We start from the raw sequence: 21,597 nt of genomic DNA, 5'->3' as shown, positions 1-21,597 counted from the left end.
GTGTGAGTTCTACTGTGAGTGTGACCCTGTGTATGTGTGAGAGCTGCTGTGAGTGTGTCCCTGTGTATGTGTGAGAGCTGCTGTGAGTGTGAGAGCTGCTGTGAGTGTGACCCTGTGTATGTGTGAGAGCTGCTGTCAGTGTGACCCTGTGTATGTATGAGAGCTGCTGTGAGTGTGGTTCTGTGTATGTGTGAGAGCTGCTGTGAGTGTGACCCTGTGTATGTGAGAGCTGATGTGAGTGTGACCCTGTGTATGTGTGAGCTGCTGTGAGTGTGACCCTGTGTATGTGTGAGAGGCTGCTGTAAGTGTGACCCTGTGTATGTGTGAGAGCTGCTGTGAGTGTGACCCTGTGTATGTGTGAGAGCTGCTGTAAGAGTGACCCTGTGTATGTGTGAGAGCTGCTGTGAGTGTGACCCTGTGTATGTGTGAGAGCTGATGTGAGTGTGACCCTGTGTATGTGTGAGCTGCTGTGAGTGTGACCCTATGTATGTGTGAGATCTGCTGTGAGAGTGACCCTGTGTATGTGAGAGCTACTGTGAGTGTGACCCTGTGTATGTGAGAGCTACTGTGAGTGTGACCCTGTGTATGTGAGAGCTGCCGTGAGTGTGATCCTATGTATGTGTGAGAGCTGCCGTGTGTGTGACCCTATGTATGTGTGAGCGGCTGCCGTGAGTGTGACCCTGTGTATGTTTGAGAGCTGCCTTGAGTGTGACCCTGTGTATATGTGAGATCTGCTGTGAGTGTGACCCTGTGTATGTGTGAGATCTGCTGTGAGTGTGACCCTGTGTATGTGTGAGAGCTGCTGTGTTTGTGACCCTGTGTATGTGAGAGCTGCCGTGAGTGTGACCCTGTGTATGTATGAGAGCTGCCGTGAGTGTGACCCTGTGTATGTGAGAGCTGCTGTGCGTGTGACCCTGTGTATGTGTGAGAGCTGCTGTGAGTGTGACCCTATGTATGTGTGAGAACAGCTGTGAGTGTGACCCTGTGTATGTGTGAGAGGCTGCTGCTGTGAGTGTGACCCTGTGTATGTGTGAGAGCTGCTGTGAGTGTGTCCCTGTGTATATGTGAGAGCTGCTGTGAGTGTGACACTGTGTATGTGTGATAGCTGCTGTGAGTGTGACCCTGTGTATGTGTGAGAGCTGCTGTGAGTGTGACCCTGTGTATGTTTGTTAGCTGCTGTGAGTGTGACCCTGTGTATGTTTGAGAGCTGCCTTGAGTGTGACCCTGTGTATATGTGAGATCTGTGAGTGTGACCCTGTGTATGTGTGAGAGCTGCTGTGAGTGTGACCCTGTGTATGTGTGAGAGCTGCTGCGAGTGTGACCCTGTGTATGTGAGAGCTGCTGTGAGTGTGACCCTGTGTATATGTGAGAGCTGCTGTGAGTGTGACCCTGTGTATGTGTGATAGCTGAAGTGAGTGTGAACCTGTGTATGTGTGAGAGCTGATGTGAGTGTGACCCTGTGTATGTGTGAGAGCTGCTGTGAGTGTGACCTTGTGTATGTGTGAGAGCTGCTGTGAGTTTGATCCTGTGTATGTGTGATAGCTGAAGTGAGTGTGAACCTGTGTATGTGTGAGAGCTGATGTGAGTGTGACCCTGTGTATGTGTGAGAGCTGATGTGAGTGTGACCCTGTGTATGTGTGAGAGCTGCTGGGAGTGTGACCGTTTATGTGTGACAGCTGCTGTGAGTGTGACCCTGTGTATATGTGAGAGCTGCTGTGAGTGTGACACTGTGTATGTGTGATAGCTGCTGTGAGTGTGACCCTGTGTATGTGTGAGAGCTGCTGTGAGTGTGACCCTGTGTATGTGTGTTAGCTGCTGTGAGTGTGGCCCTATGTGTGTGTGAGAGCTGCCATGTGTGTGACCCTATGTATGTGTGAGAGGCTGCCGTGAGTGTGACCCTGTGTATGTTTGAGAGCTGCCTTGAGTGTGACCCTGTGTATATGTGAGATCTGCTGTGAGTGTGACCCTGTGTATGTGTGAGAGCTGCTGTGAGTGTGACCCTGTGTATGTGAGAGCTGCTGTGAGTGTGACCCTGTGTATGTGTGAGAGCTGCTGTGAGTGTGACCCTGTGTATGTGTGATAGCTGAAGTGAGTGTGAACCTGTGTATGTGTGAGAGCTGATGTGAGTGTGACCCTGTGTTTGTGTGAGAGCTGCTGTGAGTGTGACCTTGTGTATGTGTGAGAGCTGCTGGGAGTGTGACCGTTTATGTGTGAGAGCTGCTGTAAGTGTGACCCTGTGCTTTGTATGTGTAAGAGGCTGCCATGTGTGTGACCCTATGTATGTGTGAGAGGCTGCTGCTGTGAGTGTGACCCTGTGTATGTGTGAGAGCTGCTGTGAGTGTGACCCTGTGTATATGTGAGAGCTGCTGTGAGTGTGACACTGTGTATGTGTGAGAGCTGCTTTGAGTGTGACCCTGTGTATGCGTGAGAGCTGCTGTGAGTGTGACCCTGTGTATGTGTGTTATCTGCTGTGAGTGTGACCCTGTGTATGTGTGAGAGCTGCCTTGAGTGTGACCCTGTGTATATGTGAGAGCTGCCTTGAGTGTGACCCTGTTTATGTGTGAGAGCTGCTGTGAGTGTGACCCTGTGTATGTGAGAGTTGCTGTGAGTGTGACCCTGTGTATGTGAGAGCTGCCGTGAGTGTGACCCTATGTATGTGTGAGAGCTGCTGTGAGTGTGACCCTGTGTATGTGTGATAGCTGCTGTGAGTGTGACCCTGTGTATGTGTGTTAGCTGCTGTGAGTGTGACCCTGTGTATGTTTGAGAGCTGCCTTGAGTGTGACCCTGTGTATATGTGAGATCTGCTGTGAGTGTGACCCTGTGTATGTGTGAGAGCTGCTGTGAGTGTGACCCTGTGTATGTGAGAGCTGCTGTGAGTGTGACCCTGTGTATGTGAGAGCTGCCTTGAGTGTGATCCTATGTATGTGTGAGAGCTGCCATGTGTGTGACCCTATGTATGTGTGAGAGGCTGCCGTGAGTGTGACCCTGTGTATGTTTGAGAGCTGCCTTGAGTGTGACCCTGTGTATATGTGAGATCTGCTGTGAGTGTGACCCTGTGTATGTGTGAGAGCTGCTGTGAGTGTGACCCTTTGTATGTGTGAGAGCTGCTGTGAGTGTGACCCTGTGTATGTGAGAGCTGCTGTGAGTGTGACCCTGTGTATGTGTGAGAGCTGCTGTGAGTGTGACCCTGTGTATGTGTGATAGCTGAAGTGAGTGTGAACCTGTGTATGTGTGAGAGCTGATGTGAGTGTGACCCTGTGTATGTGTGAGAGCTGCTGTGAGTGTGACCTTGTGTATGTGTGAGAGCTGCTGGGAGTTTGACCCTATGTATGTGTGAGAGCTGCTGGGAGTGTGACCGTTTATGTGTGAGAGCTGCTGTGAGTGTGACCCTGTGCTGTGTATGTGTAAGAGGCTGCCATGTGTGTGACCCTATGTATGTGTGAGAGCTGCTGTGAGTGAGACCGTGTATGTGTGAGAGCTGCTGTGAGTGTGACCCTGTGTATATGTGAGAGCTGCTGTGAGTGTGACACTGTGTATGTGTGATAGCTGCTGTGAGTGTGACCCTGTGTATGTGTGAGAGCTGCTGTGAGTGTGACCCTGTGTATGTGTGTTAGCTGCTGTGAGTGTGACCCTATGTATGTGTGAGAGCTGCCATGTGTGTGACCCTATGTATGTGTGAGAGGCTGCCGTGAGTGTGACCCTGTGTATGTTTGAGAGCTGCCTTGAGTGTGACCCTGTGTATATGTGAGATCTGCTGTGAGTGTGACCTGTGTATGTGTGAGAGCTGCTGTGAGTGTGACCCTGTGTATGTGTGAGAGCTGCTGTGAGTGTGACCCTGTGTATGTGAGAGCTGCTGTGAGTGTGACCCTGTGTATGTGTGAGAGCTGCTGTGAGTGTGACCCTGTGTATGTGTGATAGCTGAAGTGAGTGTGAACCTGTGTATGTGTGAGAGCTGATGTGAGTGTGACCCTGTGTATGTGTGAGAGCTGCTGTGAGTGTGACCTTGTGTATGTGTGAGAGCTGCTGCGAGTTTGACCCTATGTATGTGTGAGAGCTGCTGGGAGTGTGACCGTTTATGTGTGAGAGCTGCTGTAAGTGTGACCCTGTGTATGTGTAAGAGGCTGCCATGTGTGTGACCCTATGTATGTGTGAGAGGCTGCTGCTGTGAGTGTGACCCTGTGTATGTGTGAGAGCTGCTGTGAGTGTGACCCTGTGTATATGTGAGAGCTGCTGTGAGTGTGACACTGTGTATGTGTGATAGCTGCTGTGAGTGTGACCCTGTGTATGTGTGAGAGCTGCTGTGAGTGTGACCCTGTGTATGTGTGTTAGCTGCTGTGAGTGTGACCCTGTGTATGTGTGAGAGCTGCCTTGAGTGTGACCCTGTGTATATGTGAGAGCTGCCTTGAGTGTGACCCTGTTTATGTGTGAGAGCTGCTGTGAGTGTGACCCTGTGTATGTGAGAGTTGCTGTGAGTGTGACCCTGTGTATGTGAGAGCTGCCGTGAGTGTGACCCTATGTATGTGTGAGAGGCTGCTGCTGTGAGTGTGACCCTGTGTATGTGTGAGAGCTGCTGTGAGTGTGACCCTGTGTATGTGTGTTAGCTGCTGTGAGTGTGACCCTGTGTATGTTTGAGAGCTGCCTTGAGTGTGACCCTGTGTATATGTGAGATCTGCTGTGAGTGTGACCCTGTGTATGTGTGAGAGCTGCTGTGAGTGTGACCCTGTGTATGTGAGAGCTGCCGTGAGTGTGATCCTATGTATGTGTGAGAGCTGCCATGTGTGTGACCCTATGTATGTGTGAGAGGCTGCCGTGAGTGTGACCCTGTGTATGTTTGAGAGCTGCCTTGAGTGTGACCCTGTGTATATGTGAGATCTGCTGTGAGTGTGACCCTGTGTATGTGTGAGAGCTGCTGTGAGTGTGACCCTGTGTATGTGTGAGAGCTGCTGTGAGTGTGACCCTGTGTATGTGAGAGCTGCTGTGAGTGTGACCCTGTGTATGTGTGAGAGCTGCTGTGAGTGTGACCCTGTGTATGTGTGATAGCTGAAGTGAGTGGGAACCTGTGTATGTGTGAGAGCTGATGTGAGTGTGACCCTGTGTATGTGAGAGCTGCTGTGAGTGTGACCTTGTGTATGTGTGAGAGCTGATGTGAGTGTGACCCTGTGTATGTGTGAGAGCTGCTGTGAGTGTGACCCTGTGTATGTGTGATAGCTGAAGTGAGTGTGAACCTGTGTATGTGTGAGAGCTGCTGTGAGTGAGACCGTGTATGTGTGAGAGCTGCTGTGAGTGTGACCCTGTGTATATGTGAGAGCTGCTGTGAGTGTGACACTGTGTATGTGTGATAGCTGCTGTGAGTGTGACCCTGTGTATGTGTGAGAGCTGCTGTGAGTGTGACCCTGTGTATGTGTGTTAGCTGCTGTGAGTGTGACCCTATGTATGTGTGAGAGCTGCCATGTGTGTGACCCTATGTATGTGTGAGAGGCTGCCGTGAGTTTGACCCTGTGTATGTTTGAGAGCTGCCGTGAGTGTGACCCTGTGTATATGTGATATCTGCTGTGAGTGTGACCCTGTATATGTGTGAGAGCTGCTGTGAGTGTGACCCTGTGTATGTGTGAGAGCTGCTGTGAGTGTGACCCTGTGTATGTGAGATCTGCTGTGAGTGTGACCCTGTGTATGTGTGAGAGCTGCTGTGAGTGTGACCCTGTGTATGTGTGATAGCTGAAGTGAGTGTGAACCTGTGTATGTGTGAGAGCTGCTGTGAGTGTGACCCTGTGTATGTGTGAGAGCTGCTGTGAGTGTGACCCTGTGCTGTGTATGTGTAAGAGGCTGCCATGTGTGTGACCCTATGTATGTGTGAGACGCTGCTGCTGTGAGTGTGACCCTGTGTATGTGTGAGAGCTGCTGTGAGTGTGACCCTGTGTATATGTGAGAGCTGCTGTGAGTGTGACACTGTGTATGTGTGATAGCTGCTGTGAGTGTGACACTGTGTATGTGTGAGAGCTGCTGTGAGTGTGACCCTGTGTATGTGTGTTAGCTGCTGTGAGTGTGACCCTGTGTATGTTTGAGAGCTGCCTTGAGTGTGACCCTGTGTATATGTGAGAGCTGCCTTGAGTGTGACCCTGTGTATGTGTGAGAGCTGCTGTGAATGTGAACCTGTGTATGTGAGAGTTGCCGTGAGTGTGACCCTGTGTATGTGAGAGCTGCCGTAAGTGTGACCCTATGTATGTGTGAGAGCTGCCAGTGTGTGACCCTATGTATGTGTGAGAGGCTGCCGTGATTGTGACCCTGTGTATGTTTGAGAGCTGCCTTGAGTGTGACCCTGTGTATATGTGAGATCTGCTGTGAGTGTGAGAGCTGCTGTGAGTGTGACCCTGTGTATGTGAGAGCTGCTGTGAGTGTGACCCTGTGTATGTGTGAGAGCTGCTGTGAGTGTGACCCTGTGTATGTGTGATAGCTGAAGTGAGTGTGATCCTGTGTATGTGTGAGAGCTGATGTGAGTGTGACCCTGTGTATGTGTGAGAGCTGCTGTGAGTGTGACCTTGTGTATGTGTGAGAGCTGCTGTGAGTGTGACCGTGTATGTGTGAGAGCTGCTGTGAGTGTGACCCTCTGTATGTGTGAGAGGTTGCTGTGAGTGTGACCCTGTGCTGTGTATGTGTAAGAGGCTGCCATGTGTGTGACCCTATGTATGTGTGAGAGCTGCTGTGAGTGACGCTATGTATGTGTGAGAGCTGCTGTGTGTGACACTATGTATGTGTGAGAGCTGCTGTGAGTGTGGTCCTGTGTATGTGTGAGAGCTGCTGTGAGTGTGACTCTGTGTATGTGTGAGAGCTGCTGTGAGTGTGACCCTATGTATGTGAGAGCTGCTGTGAGTGTGACCCTGTGTATGTGTGAGCTGCTGTGAGTGTGACCCTGTGTATGTGTGAGAGCTGCTGTGAGTGTGACCGTGTATGTGTGAGAGCTGCTGTTAGTGTGAGAGCTGCTGTGAGTGTGACCCTGTGTGTGTGACCCTATGTATGTGTGAGAGCTTCCATGAGTGTGAACCTTTGTATGTGTGAGAGCTGCCGTGTGTGTGACCCTCTGTATGTGTGAGAGCTGCTGTGAGTGTGACCCTATGTATGTGTGAGAGCTGCTGTGAGTGTGACCCTGTGTATGTGTGAGCTGCTGTGAGTGTGGTCCTGTGTATGTGTGAGAGCTGCTGTGAGTGTGACCCTGTGTATGTGTGAGAGCTGCCATGAGTGTGAACCTGTGTATGTGTGAAAGCTGCCGTGAGTGTGAACCTGTGTATATGTGAGAGCTGCCGTGAGTGTGACACTATGTATGTTTGAGAGCTGCTGTAAGTGTGACCCTGTGTATGTGTGAGAGCTGCTGTGAGTGTGACCCTGTGTATGTGTGAGAGCTGCTGTCATTGTGACCCTGTGTATGTGTGAGAGCTGCTGTGAGTGTGACCCTGTGTATGTGTGATAGCTGCTGTGAGTGTGACCCTGTGTATGTGTGAGAGCTGCTGTGAGTGTGACCCTGTGTATTAGTGAGAGCTGCTGTGAGTGTGACCCTGTGTATATGTGAGAGCTGCTGTGAGTGTGACCTTGTGTTTGTGTGAGAACTGCTGTGAGTGTGACCCTGTGTATTTGTGAGAGCTGCTGTGATTGTGACCCTGTGTATGTGTGAGAGCTGCTGTGAGTGTGACCCTGTGTATGTGTGATAGCTGCTGTGAGTGTGACCCTGTGTATGTGTGATAGCTGCTGTGAGTGTGACCCTGTGTATGTGTGAGAGCTGCTGTGAGTGTGACCCTGTGTATATGTGAGAGCTGCTGTGAGTGTGACCCTGTGTTTGTGTGAGAGCTGCTGTGAGTGTGACCCTGTGTTTGTGTGAGAGCTGCTGTGAGTCTGACCCTATGTATTAGTGAGAGCTGCTGTGAGTGTGACCCTGTTTATATGTGAGAGCTGCTGTGAGTGTGACCCTGTGGTTGTGTGAGAGCTGCTGTGAGTGTGACCCTGTGTATGTGTGAGAGGCTGCTGTGAGTGTGACCCTGTGTATGTGTGATAGCTGCTCTGAACGTGACGCTATGTATGTGTGAGAGCTGCTGTGAGTGTGACCCTGTGTATATGTGAGAGCTGCTGTGAGTGTGACCCTGTGTATGTGTGAGAGCTGCTGTGTGTGTGACACTGTGTATGTGTGAGAGCTGCTGTGAGTGTGACCCTATGTGTGATAGAGGCTGCTGTGTGTGTGACCCTATGTATGTGTGAGAGCTGCTGTGAGTGTGACCCTGTGTATGTGTGAGAGGCTGCTGTGAGTGTGACCCTGTGTATGTGTGAGAGGCTGCTGCTGTGAGTGTGACCCTGTGTAAGTGTGAGAGCTGCCGTGAGTGTGACCCTGTGTATATGTGAGAGCTGCCGTGAGTGTGAACCTGTGTATGTGTGAGAGCTGCCGTGAGTGTGAACCTGTGTATATGTGAGAGCTGCTGTCATTGTGACCCTGTGTATGTGTGAGAGCTGCTGTGAGTGTGACCCTGTGTATGTGTGAGAGCTGCTGTGAGTGTGACCCTGTGTATGTGTGAGAGCTGCTGTGAGTGTGACCCTACGTATGTGTGAGAGCTGCTGTGAGTGTTTGAGAGGCTGCCGTGTGAACCTATGTATGTGTGAGAGCTGCTGTGAGTGTGAACCTGTGTATGTGTGAGAGCTGCTGTGTGTGTGACACTATGTATGTTTGAGAGCTGTTGTAAGTGTGACCCTGTGTATGTGTGTGAGCTGCTGTGAGTGTGTCCCTGTGTATGTGTGTGAGCTGCTGTGAGTGTGGTCCTGTGTATGTGTGAGAGCTGCTGTGTGTGTGACCCTATGTATGTGTGAGAGCTGCTGTGAGTGTGACCCTATGTTTTTGTGAGAGCTGCTGTGAGTGTGACCCTGTGTATGTGTGAGAGCTGCTGTGAGTGTGACCGTATGTATGTGAGAGCTGCTGTGAGTGTGACCCTGTGTATGTGTGAGCTGCTGTGAGTGTGACCCTGTGTATGTGTGAGAGCTGCTGTATGTGTGACCCTATGTATGTGTGAGAACTGCTGTGAGTGTGACCCTGTGTGTGTGACCCTATGTATGTGTGAGAGCTTCCGTGAGTGTGAACCTTTGTATGTGTGAGAGCTGCCGTGAGTGTGACCCTCTGTATGTGTGAGAGCTGCTGTGAGTGTGACCCTATGTATGTGTGAGAGCTGCTGTGAGTGTGACCCTGTGTATGTGTGAGCTGCTGTGAGTGTGGTCCTGTGTATGTGTGAGAGCTGCTGTGAGTGTGACCCTGTGTATGTGTGAGAGGTGCTGTGAGTGTGGCCATGTGTATGTGTGATAGCTGCTGTGAGTGTGACCCTATGTATGTGTGAGAGCTGCTGTGAGTGTGACCCTGTGTATTAGTGTGAGCTGCTGTGAGTGTGACCCTGTGTATATGTGAGAGCTGCTGTGAGTGTGACCTTGTGTTTGTGTGAGAACTGCTGTGAGTGTGACCCTGTGTATTTGTGAGAGCTGCTGTGAGTGTGACCCTGTGTATGTGTGAGAGCTGCTGTGAGTGTGACCCTGTGTATGTGTGAGAGCTGCTGTGAGTGTGACCCTGTGTATGTGTGAGAGCTGCTGTGAGTGTTACCCTGTGTATGTGTGAGAGCTGCTGTGAGTGTGACCCTGTGTATATGTGAGAGCTGCTGTGATTGTGACCCTGTGTTTGTGTGAGAGCTGCTGTGAGTGTGACCCTGTGTTTGTGTGAGAGCTGCTGTGAGTCTGACCCTATGTATTAGTGAGAGCTGCTGTGAGTGTGACCCTGTGTATATGTGAGAGCTGCTGTGAGTGTGACCCTGTGTTTGTGTGAGAGCTGCTGTGAGTGTGACCCTGTGTATGTGTGAGAGGCTGCTGTGAGTGTGACCCTGTGTATGTGTGAAAGCTGCTCTGAACGTGACCCTATGTATGTGTGAGAGCTGCCGTGAGTGTGACCCTGTGTGTATGAGAGAGCTGCTGTGAGTGTGACCCTGTGTGTGTGACCCTATGTATGTGTGAGAGCTTCCGTGAGTGTGAACCTTTGTATGTGTGAGAGCTGCCGTGAGTGTGACCCTCTGTATGTGTGAGAGCTGCTGTGAGTGTGACCCTATGTGTGTGACCCTATGTATGTGTGAGAGCTTCCGTGAGTGTGAACCTTTGTATGTGTGAGAGCTGCCGTGAGTGTGACCCTCTGTATGTGTGAGAGCTGCTGTGAGTGTGACCCTATGTATGTGTGAGAGCTGCTGTGAGTGTGACCCTGTGTATGTGTGAGCTGCTGTGAGTGTGGTCCTGTGTATGTGTGAGAGCTGCTGCGAGTGTGACCCTGTGTATGTGTGAGAGCTGCTGTGAGTGTGGCCCTGTGTATGTGTGATAGCTGCTGTGAGTGTGACCCTATGTATGTGTGAGAGCTGCTGTGAGTGTGACCCTGTGTATTAGTGAGACCTGCTGTGAGTGTGACCCTGTGTATATGTGAGAGCTGCTGTGAGTGTGACCTTGTGTTTGTGTGAGAACTGCTGTGAGTGTGACCCTGTGTATGTGTGAGAGCTGCTGTGAGTGTGACCCTATGTATGTGTGATAGCTCCTGTCAGTGCGACCCTGTGTATGTGTGAGAGCTAGTGTGAGTGTGACCCTATGTATGTTTGAGATCTGCAGTGAGTGTGACCCTATGTATGTGTCTGAGTGTGACCCTATGTGTATGTGTGAGAGCTGGTGTGAGTGTTACCCTGTGTTTGTGTGAGAGCTGCTGTGAGTGTGACCCTGTGTACATGTGAGAGGCTGCTGTGAGTGTGACCATCTGTATGTGTGAGAGCTACCGTGAGTGTAACCCTATGTCTGTGTGAGAGCTGCCGTGAGTGTAACTCTGTGTATGTGTGAGATTTGTCGTGAGTGTGACCCTATGTATGTGTGAAAGCTGCTGTGAGTGTGACCCTGTGTATTAGTGAGACCTGCTGTGAGTGTGACCCTGTGTATATGTGAGAGCTGCTGTGAGTGTGACCTTGTGTTTGTGTGAGAACTGCTTTGAGTGTGACCCTGTGTATTTGTGAGAGCTGCTGTGAGTGTGACCCTGTGTATGAGTGAGAGCTGCTGTGAGTGTGACCCTGTGTATGTGTGAGAGCTGCTGTGAGTGTGACCCTGTGTATGTGTGATAGCTGCTGTGAGTGTGACCCTGTGTATGTGTGAGAGCTGCTGTGAGTGTGACCCTGTGTATATGTGAGAGCTGCTGTGAGTGTGACCCTGTGTTTGTGTGAGAGCTGCTGTGAGTGTGACCCTGTGTTTGTGTGAGAGCTGCTGTGAGTCTGACCCTATGTATTAGTGAGAGCTGCTGTGAGTGTGACCCTGTGTATGTGTGAGAGGCTGCTGTGAGTGTGACCCTGTGTATGTGTGATAGCTGCTCTGAACGTGACCCTATGTATGTGTGAGAGCTGCTGTGTGTGTGACACTGTATGTGTGAGAGCTGCTGTGAGTGTGACCCTATGTGTGTTAGAGGCTGCTGTGTGTGTGACCCTATGTATGTGTGAGAGCTGCTGTGAGAGTCACCCTGTGTATGTGTGAGAGGCTGCTGCTGTGAGTGTGACCCTGTGTATGTGTGAGAGGCTGCTGCTGTGAGTGTGACCCTGTGTAAGTGTGAGAGCTGCTGTGAGTGTGACCCTGTGTATATGTGAGAGCTGACGTGAGTTTGAACCTGTGTATGTGTGAGAGCTGCTGTGTGTGTGACACTATGTATGTTTGAGAGCTGCTGTAAGTGTGACCCTGTGAATGTGTGAGAGCTGCTGTGAGTGTGACCCTGTGTATGTGTGAGAGCTGCTGTCATTGTGACCCTGTGTATGTGTGAGAGCTGCTGTGAGTGTGACCCTGTGTATGTGTGAGAGCTGCTGTGAGTGTGACCCTATGTATGTGTGAGAGCTGCTGTGAGTGTGACCCTACGTATGTGTGAGAGCTGCTGTGAGTGTTTGAGAGGCTGCCGTGAGTGTGAACCTATGTATGTGTGAGAGCTGCTGTGAGTGTGACCCTATGTATGTGTGAGAGCTGCTGTGAGTGACGCTATGTATGTGTGAGAGCTGCTGTTAGTGTGACCCTGTGTATGTGTGACAGCTGCCGTGAGTGTGAGAGCTGCTGTGAGTGTGACCCTGTGTATGTGTGAGAGCTGCTGTGAGTGTGACCCTATGTATGTGTGATAGCTCCTGTCAGTGCGACCCTGTGTATGTGTGAGAGCTGGTGTGAGTGTGACCCTATGTATGTTTGAGATCTGCAGTGAGTGTGACCCTATGTATGTGTCTGAGTGTGACCCTATGTGTATGTGTGAGAGCTGGTGTGAGTGTTACCCTGTGTACGTGTGAGAGCTGCTGTGAGTGTGACCCTGTGTACATGTGAGAGGCTGCTGTGAATGTGACCATCTGTATGTGTGAGAGCTACCGTGAGTGTAACCCTATGTCTGTGTGAGAGCTGCCGTGAGTGTAACTCTGTGTATGTGTGAGATTTGTCGTGAGTGTGATCCTATGTATGTGTGAAAGCTGCCGTGAGTGTGACCCTGTGTATGTGTGAGAGCTGCCGTGAGTGTGACTCTGTGTATGTGTGAGAGCTGCCGTGAGTGTGACCATAAGTATGTGTGAGAGGCTGCCGTGAGTGTGACCTGTGTATGTGAGAGCTACTGTGAGTGTGACCCTGTGTATGTGTGAGAGCTGCTGTGAGTGTGACCCTGTGTATGTGTGAGAGCTGCCGTGAGTGTGACCCTGTGTATGTGTGAGAGCTGCCTTGAGTGTGACCCTGTGTATGTGTGAGAGCTGCTGTGAGTGTGACCCTGTGTATGTGAGAGCTGCCGTGAGTGTGACCCTATGTATGTGTGAGAGGCTGCTGCTGTGAGTGTGACCCTGTGTATGTGTGAGAGCTGCTGTGAGTGTGACCCTGTGTATATGTGAGAGCTGCTGTGTCTGTGACACTGTGTATGTGTGATAGCTGCTGTGAGTGTGACCCTGTGTATGTGTGAGAGCTGCTGTGAGTGTGACCCTGTGTATGTGTGTTAGCTGCTGTGAGTGTGACCCTGTGTATGTTTGAGAGCTGCTGTGAGTGTGACCCTGTGTATGTGTGAGATCTGCTGTGAGTGTGACCCTGTGTATGTGTGAGAGCTGCTGTGAGTGTGACCCTGTGTATATGTGAGATCTGCTGTGAGTGTGACCCTGTGTATGTGTGAGAGCTGCCGTGAGTGTGACCCTGTGTATGTGAGAGCTGCCGTGTGTGTGGTCCTGTGTATGTGTGAGAGCTGCTGTGAGTGTGACCCTGTGTATGTGTGAGAGGTGCTGTGAGTGTGGCCATGTGTATGTGTGATAGCTGCTGTGAGTGTGACCCTATGTATGTGTGAGAGCTGCTGTGAGTGTGACCCTGTGTATTAGTGAGAGCTGCTGTGAGTGTGACCCTGTGTATATGTGAGAGCTGCTGTGAGTGTGACCTTGTGTTTGTGTGAGAACTGCTGTGAGTGTGACCCTGTGTATTTGTGAGAGCTGCTGTGAGTGTGACCCTGTGTATGTGTGAGAGCTACTGTGAGTGTGACCCTGTGTATGTGTGAGAGCTGCTGTGAGTGTGACCCTGTGTATGTGTGAGAGCTGCTGTGAGTGTTACCCTGTGTATGTGTGAGAGCTGCTGTGAGTGTGACCCTGTGTATATGTGAGAGCTGCTGTGAGTGTGACCCTGTGTTTGTGTGAGAGCTGCTGTGAGTGTGACCCTGTGTTTGTGTGAGAGCTGCTGTGAGTCTGACCCTATGTATTAGTGAGAGCTGCTGTGAGTGTGACCCTGTGTATATGTGAGAGCTGCTGTGAGTGTGACCCTGTGTTTGTGTGAGAGCTGCTGTGAGTGTGACCCTGTGTATGTGTGAGAGGCTGCTGTGAGTGTGACCCTGTGTATGTGTGAAAGCTGCTCTGAACGTGACCCTATGTATGTGTGAGAGCTGCCGTGAGTGTGACCCTGTGTATGAGTGAGAGCTGCTGTGAGTGTGACCCTGTGTATGTGTGAGAGCTGCTGTGAGTGTGACCCTGTGTATGTGTGATAGCTGCTGTGAGTGTGACCCTGTGTATGTGTGAGAGCTGCTGTGAGTGTGACCCTGTGTATATGTGAGAGCTGCTGTGAGTGTGACCCTGTGTTTGTGTGAGAGCTGCTGTGAGTGTGACCCTGTGTTTGTGTGAGAGCTGCTGTGAGTCTGACCCTATGTATTAGTGAGAGCTGCTGTGAGTGTGACCCTGCGTATGTGTGAGAGGCTGCTGTGAGTGTGACCCTGTGTATGTGTGATAGCTGCTCTGAACGTGACCCTATGTATGTGTGAGAGCTGCTGTGTGTGTGACACTGTATGTGTGAGAGCTGCTGTGAGTGTGACCCTATGTGTGTTAGAGGCTGCTGTGTGTGTGACCCTATGTATGTGTGAGAGCTGCTGTGAGAGTCACCCTGTGTATGTGTGAGAGGCTGCTGCTGTGAGTGTGACCCTGTGTATGTGTGAGAGGCTGCTGCTGTGAGTGTGACCCTGTGTAAGTGTGAGAGCTGCTGTGAGTGTGACCCTGTGTATATGTGAGAGCTGACGTGAGTGTGAACCTGTGTATGTGTGAGAGCTGCTGTGTGTGTGACACTATGTATGTTTGAGAGCTGCTGTAAGTGTGACCCTGTGAATGTGTGAGAGCTGCTGTGAGTGTGACCCTGTGTATGTGTGAGAGCTGCTGTCATTGTGACCCTGTGTATGTGTGAGAGCTGCTGTGAGTGTGACCTTGTGTATGTGTGAGAGCTGCTGTCATTGTGACCCTGTGTATGTGTGAGAGCTGCTGTGAGTGTGACCCTGTGTATGTGTGATAGCTGCTGTGAGTGTGACCCTGTGTATATGTGAGAGCTGCTGTGAGTGTGACCCTGTGTTTGTGTGAGAGCTGCTGTGAGTGTGACCCTGTGTATGTGTGAGAGGCTGCTGTGAGTGTGACCCTGTGTATGTGTGATAGCTGCTCTGAACGTGACCCTATGTATGTGTGAGAGCTGCCGTGAGTGTGACCCTGTGTATATGTGAGAGCTGCTGTGAGTGTGACCCTGTGTATGTGTGAGAGCTGCTGTGTGTGTGACCCTATGTATGTGTGAGAGCTGCTGTGAGTGTGACCCTGTGTATGTGTGAGAGGCTGCTGTGATTGTGACCCTGTGTAAGTGTGAGAGCTGCTGTGAGTGTGACCCTGTGTATATGTGAGAGCTGCCGTGAGTGTGAACCTGTGTATGTGTGAGAGCTGCCGTGAGTGTGAACCTGTGTATATGTGAGAGCTGCCGTCAGTGTGACACTATGTATGTTTGAGAGCTGCTGTAAGTGTGACCCTGTGTATGTGTGAGAGCTGCTGTGAGTGTGACCTTGTGTATGTGTGAGAGCTGCTGTCATTGTGACCCTGTGTATGTGTGAGAGCTGCTGTGAGTGTGACCCTGTGTATGTGTGATAGCTGCTGTGAGTGTGACCCTGTGTATGTGTGAGAGCTGCTGTGAGTGTGACCCTGTGTATGTGTGAGAGCTGCTGTGAGTGTGACCCTGTGTATGTGTGAGAGCTGCTGTGAGTGTGACCCTACGTATGTGTGAGAGCTGCTGTGAGTGTTTGAGAGGCTGCCGTGTGAACCTATGTATGTGTGAGAGCTGCTGTGAGTGTGACCCTATGTATGTGTGAGAGCTGCTGTGAGTGACGCTATGTATGTTTGAGAGCTGTTGTAAGTGTGAGCTGCTGTGAGTGTGGTCCTGTGTATGTGTGAGAGCTGCTGTGTGTGTGACCCTATGTATGTGTGAGAGCTGCTGTGAGTGTGACCCTATGTATGTGTGAGAGCTGCTGTGAGTGTTTGAGAGGCTGCCGTGAGTGTGAACCTATGTATGTGTGAGAGCTGCTGTGAGTGTGACCCTGTGTATGTGTGAGAGCTGCTGTGAGTGACGCTATGTATGTGTGAGAGCTGCTGTGTGTGTGACACTATGTATGTTTGAGAGCTGTTGTAAGTGTGACCCTGTGTATGTGTGTGAGCTGCTGTGAGTGTGTCCCTGTGTATGTGTGTGATCTGCTGTGAGTGTGGTCCTGTGTATGTGTGAGAGCTGCTGTGTGTGTGACCCTATGTATGTGTGAGAGCTGCTGTGAGTGTGACCCTATGTGTGTTAGAGGCTGCTGTGTGTGTGACCCTATGTATGTGTGAGAGCTGCTGTGAGAGTCACCCTGTGTATGTGTGAGAGGCTGCTGCTGTGAGTGTGACCCTGTGTATGTGTGAGAGGCTGCTGCTGTGAGTGTGACCCTGTGTAAGTGTGAGAGCTGCTGTGAGTGTGACCCTGTGTATATGTGAGAGCTGACGTGAGTGTGAACCTGTGTATGTGTGAGAGCTGCTGTGTGTGTGACACTATGTATGTTTGAGAGCTGCTGTAAGTGTGACCCTGTGAATGTGTGAGAGCTGCTGTGAGTGTGACCCTGTGTATGTGTGAGAGCTGCTGTCATTGTGACCCTGTGTATGTGTGAGAGCTGCTGTGAGTGTGACCTTGTGTATGTGTGAGAGCTGCTGTCATTGTGACCCTGTGTATGTGTGAGAGCTGCTGTGAGTGTGACCCTGTGTATGTGTGATAGCTGCTGTGAGTGTGACCCTGTGTATATGTGAGAGCTGCTGTGAGTGTGACCCTGTGTTTGTGTGAGAGCTGCTGTGAGTGTGACCCTGTGTATGTGTGAGAGGCTGCTGTGAGTGTGACCCTGTGTATGTGTGATAGCTGCTCTGAACGTGACCCTATGTATGTGTGAGAGCTGCCGTGAGTGTGACCCTGTGTATATGTGAGAGCTGCTGTGAGTGTGACCCTGTGTATGTGTGAGAGCTGCTGTGTGTGTGACCCTATGTATGTGTGAGAGCTGCTGTGAGTGTGACCCTGTGTATGTGTGAGAGGCTGCTGTGATTGTGACCCTGTGTAAGTGTGAGAGCTGCTGTGAGTGTGACCCTGTGTATATGTGAGAGCTGCCGTGAGTGTGAACCTGTGTATGTGTGAGAGCTGCCGTGAGTGTGAACCTGTGTATATGTGAGAGCTGCCGTCAGTGTGACACTATGTATGTTTGAGAGCTGCTGTAAGTGTGACCCTGTGTATGTGTGAGAGCTGCTGTGAGTGTGACCTTGTGTATGTGTGAGAGCTGCTGTCATTGTGACCCTGTGTATGTGTGAGAGCTGCTGTGAGTGTGACCCTGTGTATGTGTGATAGCTGCTGTGAGTGTGACCCTGTGTATGTGTGAGAGCTGCTGTGAGTGTGACCCTGTGTATGTGTGAGAGCTGCTGTGAGTGTGACCCTGTGTATGTGTGAGAGCTGCTGTGAGTGTGACCCTACGTATGTGTGAGAGCTGCTGTGAGTGTTTGAGAGGCTGCCGTGTGAACCTATGTATGTGTGAGAGCTGCTGTGAGTGTGACCCTATGTATGTGTGAGAGCTGCTGTGAGTGACGCTATGTATGTTTGAGAGCTGTTGTAAGTGTGAGCTGCTGTGAGTGTGGTCCTGTGTATGTGTGAGAGCTGCTGTGTGTGTGACCCTATGTATGTGTGAGAGCTGCTGTGAGTGTGACCCTATGTATGTGTGAGAGCTGCTGTGAGTGTTTGAGAGGCTGCCGTGAGTGTGAACCTATGTATGTGTGAGAGCTGCTGTGAGTGTGACCCTGTGTATGTGTGAGAGCTGCTGTGAGTGACGCTATGTATGTGTGAGAGCTGCTGTGTGTGTGACACTATGTATGTTTGAGAGCTGTTGTAAGTGTGACCCTGTGTATGTGTGTGAGCTGCTGTGAGTGTGTCCCTGTGTATGTGTGTGATCTGCTGTGAGTGTGGTCCTGTGTATGTGTGAGAGCTGCTGTGTGTGTGACCCTATGTATGTGTGAGAGCTGCTGTGAGTGTGACCCTATGTTTGTGTGAGAGCTGCTGTGAGTGTGACCCTGTGTATGTGTGAGAGCTGCTGTGAGTGTGACCGTATGTATGTGAGAGCTGCTGTGAGTGTGACCCTGTGTATGTGTGAGCTGCTGTGAGTGTGACCCTGTGTATGTGTGAGAACTGCTGTGAGTGTGACCGTGTATGTGTGAGAGCTGCTGTGAGTGTGACCCTGTGCTGTGTATGTGTAAGAGGCTGCCATGTGTGTGACCCTATGTATGTGTGAGAGGCTGCTGCTGTGAGTGTGACCCTGTGTATGTGTGAGAGCTGCTGTCAGTGTGACCCTGTGTATATGTGAGAGCTGCTGTGAGTGTGACACTGTGTATGTGTGATAGCTGCTGTGAGTGTGACCCTGTGTATGTGTGAGAGCTGCTGTGAGTGTGACCCTGTGTATGTGTGTTAGCTGCTGTGAGTGTGACCCTGTGTATGTTTGAGAGCTGCCTTGAGTGTGACCCTGTGTATATGTGAGAGCTGCCTTGAGTGTGACCCTGTGTATGTGTGAGAGCTGCTGTGAGTGTGACCCTGTGTATGTGAGAGTTGCTGTGAGTGTGACCCTGTGTATGTGAGAGCTGCCGTGAGTGTGACCCTATGTATGTGTGAGAGCTGCCGAGTGTGTGACCCTATGTATGTGTGAGAGGCTGCCGTGAGTGTGACCCTGTGTATGTTTGAGAGCTGCCTTGAGTGTGACCCTGTGTATATGTGAGATCTGCTGTGAGTGTGACCCTGTGTATGTGTGAGAGCTGCTGTGAGTGTGACCCTGTGTATGTGAGAGCTGCTGTGAGTGTGACCCTGTGTATGTGTGAGAGCTGCTGTGAGTGTGACACTGTGTATGTGTAAGAGCTGCTGTGAGTGTGACCCTGTGTATGTGTGATAGCTGAAGTGAGTGTGATCCTGTGTATGTGTGAGAGCTGATGTGAGTGTGACCCTGTGTATGTGTGAGAGCTGCTGTGAGTGTGACCTTGTGTAAGTGTGAGAGCTGCTGTGAGTTTGACCCTATGTATGTGTGAGAGCTGCTGGGAGTGTGTCCGTTTATGTGTGAGAGCTGCTATGAGTTGACCCTGTGCTGTGTATGTGTAAGAGGCTGCCATGTGTGTGACCCTATGTATGTGTGAGAGCTGCTGTGAGTGTGACCGTGTATGTGTGAGAGCTGCTGTGAGTGTGACTCTGTGCTGTGTATGTGTAAGAGGCTGCCATGTGTGTGACCCTATGTATGTGTGAGAGCTGCTGTGAGTGACGCTATGTATGTGTGAGAGCTGCTGTGTGTGTGACACTATGTGTGAGAGCTGCTGTGAGTGTGGTCCTGTGTATGTGTGAGAGCTGCTGTGAGTGTGACTCTGTGTATGTGTGAGAGCTGCTGTGATTGTGACCCTATGTATGTGAGAGCTGCTGTGAGTGTGACCCTGTGTATGTGTGAGCTGCTGTGAGTGTGACCCTGTGTATGTGTGACAGCTGCTGTTAGTGTGAGAGCTGCTGTGAGTGTGACACTGTGTGTGTGACCCTATGTATGTGTGAGAGCTTCCGTGAGTGTGAACCTTTGTATGTGTGAGAGCTGCCGTGAGTGTGACCCTCTGTATGTGTGAGAGCTGCTGTGAGTGTGACCCTGTGTATATGTGAGAGCTGCTGTGAGTGTGACCTTGTGTTTGTGTGAGAACTGCTGTGAGCGTGACCCTGTGTATTTGTGAGAGCTGCTGTGATTGTGACCCTGTGTATGTGTGAGAGCTGCTGTGAGTGTTACCCTGTGTATGTGTGAGAGCTGCTGTGAGTGTGACCCTGTGTATTTGTGAGAGCTGCTGTGATTGTGACCCTGTGTATGTGTGAGAGCTGCTGTGAGTGTGACCCTGTGTATGTGTGATAGCTGCTGTGAGTGTTACCCTGTGTATGTGTGATAGCTGCTGTGAGTGTGACCCTGTGTATGTGTGATAGCTGCTGTGAGTGTGACCCTGCGTATGTGTGAGAGCTGCTGTGAGTGTGACCCTGTGTATATGTGAGAGCTGCTGTGAGTGTAACCCTGTGTATGTGTGAGAGGCTGCTGTGAGTGTGACCCTGTGTTTGGGTGAGAGCTGCTGTGAGTGTGACCCTGTGTTTGTGTGAGAGCTGCTGTGAGTCTGACCCTATGTATTAGTGAGAGCTGCTGTGAGTGTGACCCTGTGTATATGTGAGAGCTGCTGTGAGTGTGACCCTGTGTTTGTGTGAGAGCTGCTGTGAGTGTGACCCTGTGTATGTGTGAGAGGCTGCTGTCAGTGTGACCCTGTGTATGTGTGATAGCTGCTCTGAACGTGACCCTATGTATGTGTGAGAGCTGCCGTGAGTGTGACCCTGTGTATATGTGAGAGCTGCTGTGAGTGTGACCCTGTGTATGTGTGAGAGCTGCTGTGTGTGTGACCCTATGTATGTGTGAGAGCTGCTGTGAGTGTGACCCTGTGTATGTGTGAGAGGCTGCTGTGAGTGTGACCCTGTGTATGTGTGAGAGGCTGCTGCTGTGATTGTGACCCTGTGTAAGTGTGAGAGCTGCTGTGAGTGTGACCCTGTGTATATGTGAGAACTGCCGTGAGTGTGAACCTGTGTATGTGTGAGAGCTGCCGTGAGTGTGAACCTGTGTATATGTGAGAGCTGCCGTGAGTGTGACACTATGTATGTTTGAGAGCTGCTGTAAGTGTGACCCTGTGTATGTGTGAGAGCTGCTGTGAGTGTGACCTTGTGTATGTGTGAGAGCTGCTGTCATTGTGACCCTGTGTATGTGTGAGAGCTGCTGTGAGTGTGACCCTGTGTATGTGTGAGAGCTGCTGTGAGTGTGACCCTGTGTATGTGTGAGAGCTGCTGTGAGTGTGACCCTACATATGTGTGAGAGCTGCTGTGAGTGTTTGAGAGGCTGCCGTGTGAACCTATGTATGTGTGAGAGCTGCTGTGAGTGTGACCCTATGTATGTGTGAGAGCTGCTGTGAGTGACGCTATGTATGTTTGAGAGCTGTTGTAAGTGTGAGCTGCTGTGAGTGTGGTCCTGTGTATGTGTGAGAGCTGCTGTGTGTGTGACCCTATGTATGTGTGAGAGCTGCTGTGAGTGTGACCCTATGTATGTGTGAGAGCTGCTGTGAGTGTTTGAGAGGCTGCCGTGAGTGTGAACCTATGTATGTGTGAGAGCTGCTGTGAGTGTGACCCTGTGTATGTGTGAGAGCTGCTGTGAGTGACGCTATGTATGTGTGAGAGCTGCTGTGTGTGTGACACTATGTATGTTTGAGAGCTGTTGTAAGTGTGACCCTGTGTATGTGTGTGAGCTGCTGTGAGTGTGTCCCTGTGTATGTGTGTGATCTGCTGTGAGTGTGGTCCTGTGTATGTGTGAGAGCTGCTGTGTGTGTGACCCTATGTATGTGTGAGAGCTGCTGTGAGTGTGACCCTATGTTTGTGTGAGAGCTGCTGTGAGTGTGACCCTGTGTATGTGTGAGAGCTGCTGTGAGTGTGACCGTATGTATGTGAGAGCTGCTGTGAGTGTGACCCTGTGTATGTGTGAGCTGCTGTGAGTGTGACCCTGTGTATGTGTGAGAGCTGCTGTATGTGTGACCCTATGTATGTGTGAGAACTGCTGTGAGTGTGACCGGGTATGTGTGAGAGCTGCTGTGAGTGTGACCCTGTGTGTGTGACCCTATGTATGTGTGAGAGCTTCCGTGAGTGTGAACCTTTGTATGTGTGAGAGCT

The sequence above is a fragment of the Taudactylus pleione genome, unplaced genomic scaffold (assembly GCF_031769625.1).
Source record: "Taudactylus pleione unplaced genomic scaffold, aTauple2 ptg000285l, whole genome shotgun sequence".
In the NCBI taxonomy this organism is placed as follows: Eukaryota; Metazoa; Chordata; class Amphibia; order Anura; family Myobatrachidae; genus Taudactylus; species Taudactylus pleione.
This window is presented reverse-complemented; position numbering follows the sequence as displayed.